Source organism: Hibiscus syriacus, unplaced genomic scaffold (assembly GCF_006381635.1).
Source record: "Hibiscus syriacus cultivar Baekdansim isolate YM2019G1 unplaced genomic scaffold, ASM638163v2 tig00116944_pilon, whole genome shotgun sequence".
Taxonomy (NCBI): Eukaryota; Viridiplantae; Streptophyta; class Magnoliopsida; order Malvales; family Malvaceae; genus Hibiscus; species Hibiscus syriacus.
This window is the reverse complement of record NW_024063479.1, coordinates 1578366-1585442: the sequence shown is the minus strand read 5'-3', so window position 1 is coordinate 1585442 and position 7077 is coordinate 1578366. Positions and strand designations below refer to the sequence as shown.

The 7077-nt window shown below is 33.7% G+C and overlaps 1 pseudogene; it reads left to right on the top strand.

Annotated features, from left to right (window-relative positions):
• The first annotated feature begins 3613 nt into the window (after positions 1-3613).
• LOC120188379 lies at positions 3614-4514 on the top strand (annotated as a pseudogene).
• The last annotated feature ends 2563 nt before the right edge of the window (positions 4515-7077 follow it).

The window sequence follows — 7077 nt, the reverse complement described above, 5'->3', positions numbered from 1 at the left end:
TGGGATTCAAAAATTTGAGCTTGTAAGACCAAATTCAAATCCTATCACTGTTAAGATTCTTGACAACTAGAATCGATCATATAAGGTCACAAATCACAATCAAATAATTAATTTGTTAAGATTCTTATCCTATTAATTTCAGTTTAATTTATTAAGATTTTTATCTTATTACACAATATAAAATTAATTCTGTTTAACATAGACTTAATACGGTTAAATGAATGAAAATAAATGGCTGAGAATAATGATAGGAAATGAGAAGATATTCATTGGGAAAAACCGAGTTAATCTCGACATCTATTTTTGCATATTTAACGGTCCTAAATTTGTATAAAACTAAAAGAGTTCTACACTATATAAGTGGATTCTAACTATATATATATAATGTGGCTATCACGCTAAAGGAAGTGGACATCACAGGGTGCAAAGCCTTGGATTATTCCAAAATCTTCCTGTACACAGCCCTTGAATCCTTGTCGATAAGTGATGGGAATTGTCATCCACTAGGATCATCTTTCCCGTTACCACCGTTTCCTATGCCACAACGTCGAGCATGTCTCTGTTCTTTCCGTTCATGCCACATGAAGACACTCAATTTCCACCATATAAATTATAATATAATGTCATAATGTTATAATTTATAATGCACATGGCATTTACGTTTATGGGCCCAAGCACACCGCCGCTTCTTGCATGCCCCATCTCATCCAGAAGCCCCGAAGTCCCCTGGTTCATCACGCCTTCCTCAGCCGCACTTCACGGCGCAAGGATCTCGCAAGGCTCAACCACAACTAACAAATGTTAGAGTCATATTAGGAGTCAAATGTAATCTAAAAATAGGTTTATTTTTCAGTATAAATAAGTGTAATCAAACTCATTGTAGGGGAGAGGGTTGTACACGATTTTGCAGTGGAAATACAAGAAATATACGAGCAAAATCCCAAAAATATTCAGAGCAATCGAAATCCCTTTTTTTTACTGCAAAAATTCGATTAGAAAATCACTGAGAAAAACGGTAGAGAAATCATACGAGCAGAGAGGTTACATACGGGATATACGACGTGGGATTTGAAGTAAGGCAAAAAAATACATACGAAAATACACAGGAAAGCGAAGAGGCGAAGAAGAAACAAAGGGTAACCCGAAAACTTACCGTTTGGATTCACAATGATCGAAACTATTCTTGAAAATCCGAAGATTCGAAGCACGCCCAACACGAGGAACGACATACTCCGTCCATAGCTCGATCCAACGGTTCAAACTCACATACTCAAGGTAAAATGACCAAGATTTTCTCTCTTCTTTCTCGTGTTGAAGTTCGAAATGTGGCTACAACATAAAATAATGTTTCTGGGTAAAAACCCTTTAAATTGCATTTTATGTGGGACCCACGAGTTAATATAGGGGTTTTTGAAAAAAACATAAGAATAGTTGGTCTTCTTTTGTGTTGACCCAGTTTAGCCCAACACTGAGCAATGAAAATAAGCGTCCGATGCAAGTTCCTTGATTGGTTTTATAACTGTATTTATTTTAAATATTTATGGTTTAGTTCAATATTACCTCTAAATGATGCTTATACTGTTTTTGTTCCAATGGAAGGATTTTACTTGAATATTCGTACCAAACCCATACTAAGAAAAAGCAGAATTGGAATTTGCATACCCATCACCCTGTTTTGGGTTTTCTAAGGATTAATCCATGAATTAGCCATGCCATCTTTCAATATCATCCATTTTGGTCCTTTTATTTTATTTTATTTTATTATTTTACTCTTTTACTAACTTTTATTTTCTTTGGTATCTATTTTATTTTATTATTATTATTTATATATTTTTCTCTTTTTATATTTATTTTTATTTTACAATCTAATATATTTTCGACTTAGGGATATTTTTTCAAACAATCAAGGGTAAGTAATTTGAATCGGATAATTTTAATTTTAATTTAAATTTTCAATTTTCGCAAATAAATACAACCAACAAATTAATTGGTACCGAAAGGGCGGTTCAAGGGTGCTAATCCTTCCTTGACTGTAACCGACTCCCGAATCCGACATATCTCTGGTAAGACGCAGATCAGATAAGAAATAAGGTATCCGATCAACCCACTTTTCGTAAAATAAATGATCGGTGACGACTCCAATCTACATTTTTCAAGTCAAAGCCCAACTCCGAGGCCCAACCGAAAGACGGTTACGATACCACAACTTGGCATCTTTTCAAATTGAAGAAGGATTATCATTCACCAGTTTGACCTCCTTAGAGCTTTGGGAATGCTCGAGTTTAAAGCCATTGTGGAAGCAATGAATTCCGTCTTTCCGTCCCTTGTGCATCTGGCGATAAGGAACTGTCCCAAAATCGAATCAGTTCCGAAAGCATTTGACCTGCGGAGGCTATTTATTTACCATTACAAGGAATGTAATAAATCAGTTGAACAATGGCAAAGAGAGTTTTGCAGAACAGTTTAGATGAATGAGTTTAATTAAATATATTTATGTCATCATTTTATTAGAAATAAACGGCATAGTTATTGAAATGACAAAAACCAATTAACCTGATGACTAAAACATTATTTTTTAAAATTGAGTGACAAAACACAACCATGCTAATAATTGAATGATTATGGGTGTTGTTAACCCTTAAAAAATATGTAAAAGAAAGCCTCCATACAAAAATGAAAGAAACAGAGCATAAGTGCATAACATTGTTTTGAAAACATATCAGATCGGTTGGTTTAACCGATTTAATCGGGAATTGTTATCTAGTCTGTTTCAATCTAGACCGGTTGAACCGTTATTAGTGAACCGGTCAGAATCGTTGAACTGTTCAAATCAGACCGGTTGAAAATCGGAAAAAACCGAGAAAAACCGGAAAAACCGCCAATTTTGTTTTTTTTTTAAATTAAACCAAACGACGTCGTTTGTTAAACGAGCCAAGTCGAACTCGAGTATTGTTGAGCTCGACTCGAACTTGAAAAATTTAAAAGTAAGCTTGAACTCAAAAAAAATTAGAAACTCGATTGAAGCTCGATTGAAGCCTAAAATTCGAGCTTGATTGAAGTGAAAGAATAGTTCACTCAATGCTACCAAAAGGCTCCATGATTTTGAATGTCAAATTACATCTATTATTTATAGAAGTTAGTTGGGATGATCTTCTATGTTTCTTATCCATGTGAGATTATTTTTAAAAAAAAAATTAAACCAAACAATATCATTTTGTTATGAATTTTTAGCTCCAAATTTATTTTTTAATTATAGTTATATAATTATATTTATTATTTAATATGTTTTACCTTAAATATTATGTTGTAGTTAATTTGAATCATTTTGTTACACTTGATTTTATGATTTTTAACTTATATATGTTATGGTTTGCTTTGAATATGACTTGTGATACAAAAAAAATATTTTTTATTAAATATTTTTGGTATTTTTATTTAATTTTTTAAATAATTATAACGTCGTCCGGTTCTTCCGACCAATCAAACTGATTCAACTGGTTGAACCAATGAACCGATAGCACAACCGGTTCGTTCCAGTCCTGAAAACCATGGTGCATAACGTTATCTCACCGAACTCCAAAAATATCCAGCGCAAAACCAAAACGAAGCCTCAATGATGCTTCCATCTCTCACTCCCGCCACCCAAAACGCCGCCGCCGTCACTTTACGTCAAATTCCGCACGTCACACCACCAAAACCTCCGCTATCTCAAGCCTAGGCATCATCCATCCCACACAAAACCCGCCTATCTTCCACCTCAAACAACCAATCACCTCATCTCCACCGTCAATTTCTTCAAATCCAAGGGCATCCACGACCGAGACTTCCCCCGCCTCGCCTTCCTTTGTCCCCAACTCTTCTCCCCCGACTTCGACCAATCCCAAGTCGAACAGGTTTTCGATTTCCTGACCGCCGATTTAAACGCCACGGAACAAGATTCCCGTGGCTTGATCGTGAACTGCCCGTACATCTTGTTCTCGGACGTGGAATACTGCCTGAAGCCCACGGTCGAATACTTGAAAGGGCTCGGAGTAGAGAAACTGAACGAGCCGAGTAAACAGAAGGCGTTTCTTTTGAACACGAGGGTGGAGAAATTGAAGGAGAAGATCAGGTTCTTGAGGAGCATAGGGTTGAGGTACGAAGAGGCTGGGAGTTTCTGTGCGAGGATGCCGGCGATCTTCGGGTACAACGTGGAGGATAATTTGAGGCCGAAATACGAGTTTCTGGTGGGAGAAATGGAGAGGGAACTTGGGGAATTAAAGGAATTTCCACAGTATTTTGGGTTCAGTTTGCACAAGAGGATTGAGCCAAGGCATTGGCATCTGAAACAGAGGAGTGTGAGGATCAAGTTGAATAGGATGTTGCTGTGGAGCGATGAAAGGTTTTACTCTAAATGGAAGTAAAATGAGGATCTGGTGACGAAGATGCTCTAATTGAACTTGGTTTCAGTAATTGGATAACTCCGGTAAATGAACTGAAACTGTTCATGTGCGGCGGGAAGTTTGTTTATATGCGTTTATTTATTAAATGAACGAACATGAACAAGATTTTGTGTTCGTTTAATTAAATGAACTAATATGAACATAGGTCTCGTTAGTTCATTTACGTTCGTGAACGTTCAGTTATATTCGTTTATGTTCGTTCGGTTATGTTCGTTTATGTGCGTTCATTTATGTTTAACCCAATATTCTTAAATCAATTTTGGTAACCACTTTATATGTATCTTAAAAATATTAATTAATATGATATTCTGATGACCACCTCCATAATTAACCCAATTTTACGTCGTTACCTATAAGCAATTAAGCGATAATACAAAAAAACCCTAAATCTAAAAAGCAATATTTTCTCAACTCTTCTCCAGCCCGTCACTCAACCGTTCTTGATTCTCCACTCAACCCACTCTTCACAATTTTCATTTCTGCAACGATTTGACAGAGCTTCATCTCTTTCCCTTCATCTTGGCATCTTGAACGTGATTTCATAAGGTAAATAATTTGAAATTTTTTTAGTATGTTAATTTTTTGTGTGAATTTAGGGATTTTTTGTGGGTTTCAACGTTTTTTGGTCTGTTAAATCAAGGTTACATCTTTACTCTCTCTTATGCTTGGATTTGTTTTCCTTTATTTTTAACTATCCTTGTTAGATAAGATGCATTCAATTTCAAAGAGCTTTATCAATCTTGTTGAGTTTGCTTGAATGGATCGGTTGCTCTATGAATCGCAATTAAGGCAGAATGTAGTTCTTGCTTTAGTTCCATGTTTTATATCTTTTATATTTGCACTGTACCGGTTTCTGGTGAGGTCCGTTGTCTCCCTATTCGAAAAGGGACTTGCTATTCCTGTTATCTGCTCGCTTCACTACTGATACTTCTAAAAGTAGTGTTAGCTCCTTATTCAGTCGGTTTGGTAAAGGTATTAAAGCTGACACATCTAATATGACCAACATATTAGAAGTGTCGATACTTTTACATTTGTCAAGTTAGAATTGGACACTTATTTTGGGGAAGGAGTTTTAATTAGTGAGTCTGGTGTATATTTTGATGCCTTGGGATGTGAAGGAGACAATCTTAAATTTAGCATTTGTCAAAATGGTTGTTGATATATTGGCAATTCCGGTCACTACTGTTGCTTCTGAATAGGAGTTTTAATTGGTGAGTCTGTGTTATTTTGATGCCTTGGGTGGGAAGGAGAACAATCTTAAATTTAGCATTTTGTCAAAATGGTTGTTGATATATTGGCAATTCCGGTCACTATTGTTGCTTCTGAATCTGCTTTCAGTGCTGGGAGGGTTATTGATCCGCATATATCCTCTTAGGAACTAAGTGGTAGATATGCTTGTTTGTGGAGCTGATTGGTATCGTCAATACTATGGGTTGGAGAAAATAAAAACAATGTATTTTTATGTTTTAAGTTTTATTGAATTTGGTTTACAATGACTAATATTTTTGGTTTTTTGATTTGTTGTAGCAAATGAAGATATCATCATGTTGAGCTTCCTTGAAAATGAGATGAATGAATTGATATAACCTCGCTAATTTAGTATACTTTTCATCTTTTGTTATAACTCCTTTAATTTAATATAATTTTTTGTTTTGATTCTGATCAGGAGGATGATGAATTAACGACTAATCATGAATGCAAATTGATATGTTAAGAATATATTGAAGTTGTTTTGGATTTTATTATTAAATGAACGAACATGAACATACCTCGTTCGTGTGCGTTCGGGTCGTTTACAGGCCTCATAACCACTCTTAGTCTTGTAATTACTATTCTTTTCGTATAAAAAATAAATAAATTTTCATTTTAAGAATTGTCATGAATAAGGTTGAGTTAGATTTTTGTCCTCCAAATCAGACCTGAATATAATATTTTTTCCCTTATCACTCGATTGATCTGAGTTTAAATAAAATCCTCTTTGATCCAATTTTCAGAGTAAAAAATCGTATTCAACCCATGCAATACTAATATATGATAGTTTTGTTTTTATTATGTGTAAAATAAATACTTAATTGAACAAAATAGTGATTATAATAATTATCTCTAAATATATAAAAATAAATGTATTATTATTTTCGAGTTAAGTTAGATATGATATTTTTCACCTTAAACTCGATTATCATACAAAAAAAAATTGAATCTGATTTGACTCGAATTCATTTAAAAAAAAACTTAATACTATCAAGTCAAATCAAATCTAGCAGGTTCCAATCATATACACATCTCTATTTCTATTAAATCAAACGAGTCTATTAAGTCAAAACAATAGTTTGATAATTATATTTCATTATAAAATAAATTATCATTAAATTATTATTATATAACGAAGGTAATAAAAATAATGAATCTTTGAGAGAAAACTAAATCGATAAAAAAATTAAAAAAAAGAATTAAATTAATTAAATTAATTTGAATTATATCAAATTGATAGAATGCATAATTTTTAGGACTAAAACTGATATTATATGAAGCCAAAAATAATTCCGTCTAATATTAAATAATCATTGATACGTTTGAAATAATATTTTAATTAAATGATTAAATTATAAATTATAGGGGGAAAATAACTTATTTA